This window comes from Apis dorsata, unplaced genomic scaffold, assembly GCF_000469605.1.
Source record: "Apis dorsata unplaced genomic scaffold, Apis dorsata 1.3 scaffold_52, whole genome shotgun sequence".
NCBI lineage: Eukaryota > Metazoa > Arthropoda > Insecta > Hymenoptera > Apidae > Apis > Apis dorsata.
Genome location: NW_006263353.1, coordinates 2,844,539 through 2,847,094, shown reverse-complemented (window position 1 = coordinate 2,847,094; position 2,556 = coordinate 2,844,539).

The window sequence follows — 2,556 nt, the reverse complement described above, 5'->3', positions numbered from 1 at the left end:
CCGACTGTTACCACCAAGCCCTTTCGCCGTAGCCCACGCCTGTCTCCCCGTGGATATCGTCGAGCGCCACGCCAAATCGTCCCAATCCTCGACGGGGAGAAACCTCTCCACCACTGACGGACGAGATATTCGATCGTTGTCTGTCTCTCGACCGATCGACGCTCGATTCCGAGATCTTCCATTTTTGCCAACTTTTTTCCGGCGACTACGTTCGCGATGATCGCCACCGAAAAGGAGGGGGAAGAAAAGAGTATCGAAATATTCTGAGGGTTTCTAATTTTTTTTTAAATACGTGAATCCCAATTTTTACAAATAATAAACTGGAAATAATATTTCAATAATATATAAAATAATCGATATATCGTTATTTTTAGAAATATAAAGGGTCGATTGATTAAAAAATTAAAATTACTCGTTATTTAGAACTAGGATCGAAATCCTATTCCATTTAAACTACTCCTCAATCACGTGCTTACACGTTTTCTCGCGGAGGGGGTGGTAGGTAAATTCGTCGAGAAAATCCTTGTATTTCCTTGTGTCAAGGTACAGAGGTGATATAACTTATAATCTAACGCAATAATAAAGGGCACGAGGAGGAAATTCGCAGCAGGAGGGGGGAGAGAGAACGCGCACAAAAGTGGCAACGATCATAAACCAACCAATTCCGTCCCCTCCCTTCCCTTGGGACAGGAAAGATATTTTTATTGGAGGCGCGGTCCCTTCCTTTCCCTTAAATAAGATGCAAAATGGCGCCACTTGGAGCCGACAATAGCCGATCGATCCCATCGCCCCCTATTCGAGGAAATATAAATCCCCCGTTTAATGCACCGGCCGGCGAAACGACGTGGATTTGCGAGCAACCGAATGGGCCGTATGCCCGGCCCCCGATGCGAGATTGATGCGCCACTCTAAATATCCTGATCCATCTCCCGTGATCCCGTGGAATCGCCAATGATAAGGTTAAATAACCGGAAATATAGGGGCACGATGCACGATTTTCATTGCTGATACGGTTTTTTTTTATTTTTCTCTCTCTCTTTCTTTTTTAAGGCGGTATCGAATTTTTATCTTCGTTTCGATTATTCGAAAATTTTCAAATTCAAATATTATATCGTTTGTTGGTATTTATTTGTTCATTTTTTGATATATATAATAATATATATAATAATAATATATATAGAAATAAGATGAATTTTTAGTTTCTTAATCTCTTTAACGATTTCATGTCGAAAGAATATTTTTCATGTCGAATATCGTGTACGTCTTATTTTCTCGACGACTTTCGTTGGAACGACGAGAGAGAAATAATTTTATTCCCGGGTACGAAGTAAAAATTGTCATCGCTATCGAGCGAAAAGAGAAAGTACGAAGCTTTGATTATCGGTGTCAATTGCCCGTCAAACCTGATCGCCCGTCGCCAGCAACTTTTCAGGATGGCGTCAAAGGGCGTGGATTTCCGATGTACCGAGCCATGCAAGTGACAAAGCGAGCGTCACACTTCCCGAAAGTTTAACGTTCGATGTAAAAATCTGCACGCGATGAAAGCCTCGTGGAAGACTGCCTGCCTGCCCGAGACAATTTTTCCCAACGGAGGAAAAATTCGTTATGGCTAGACGAGTCTATTTCTTTCGAGCCAGAACTTGAAATCTTTATCGATATTAAAAGATGGAGAATTAATACATTAATAGAAAACGCTGTGTATTGTTATGCGAAGATTATATTTTAAATAAAACCAAATTCAATTCAATTAATATGTAGAAAATTAGAAAAATTTCCTCTTTAAAACACCCTCAAGATATAGAGGGAATCATGCTCTTGAAATCCATTTTTGATTCATCCCGATATCTCAATCCATTGCCGAGATATAACGAGTCAAAGTTTCCATAGCATTTAACATAGGGCAGATATTATGAATGGACTCGTGACCTACATTTTTTGAAAGTGCGTACTACATTTTTCCAAGAATTACGTCTGTCGCTTGTCTGGAATTTGGAATAGGTCAGTTAGAAGAGGTGCGAGCGAGAGATACGAATAACCGACAAGGACGAAGACATTAAACGATTAAAAATTATTCTTGTCTTTACACGACGATATCTCGGGAACCGGAAGTCGTATCGAGACGAATGAAAAACCGTTTTAAAGGGCAAGGTTCCACGCTTCTAATGATCTTTCGTTCGTTGACCGGAAGTTACTATCTTCGGAGTTACAACGGTTGAAATTTTTCTGAATTTTAATAGAGCTTTGAATCGAGTTGAAGGTAAATGATTAAAATTACTCTTGTCTTTACACGACGATAGCTCGGGAACCGGAAGTCGTATCGAGACGAATGAAAAACCGTTTTAAAGGGCAAGGATCCACGCTTCTAACGATCTTTCGTTCGTTGACCGGAAGTTACTATCGTCGGAGTTACAACGGTTTAAATTTTGCTGAATTTTAATAGAGATTTGAATCGAGTTGAAGGTAAATGATTAAAAATTACTCTTGTCTTTACACGATGATATCTCGGGAACCGGAAGTCGTATCGAGATGAACGAAAGAGCATTTTAAAGAACAAAA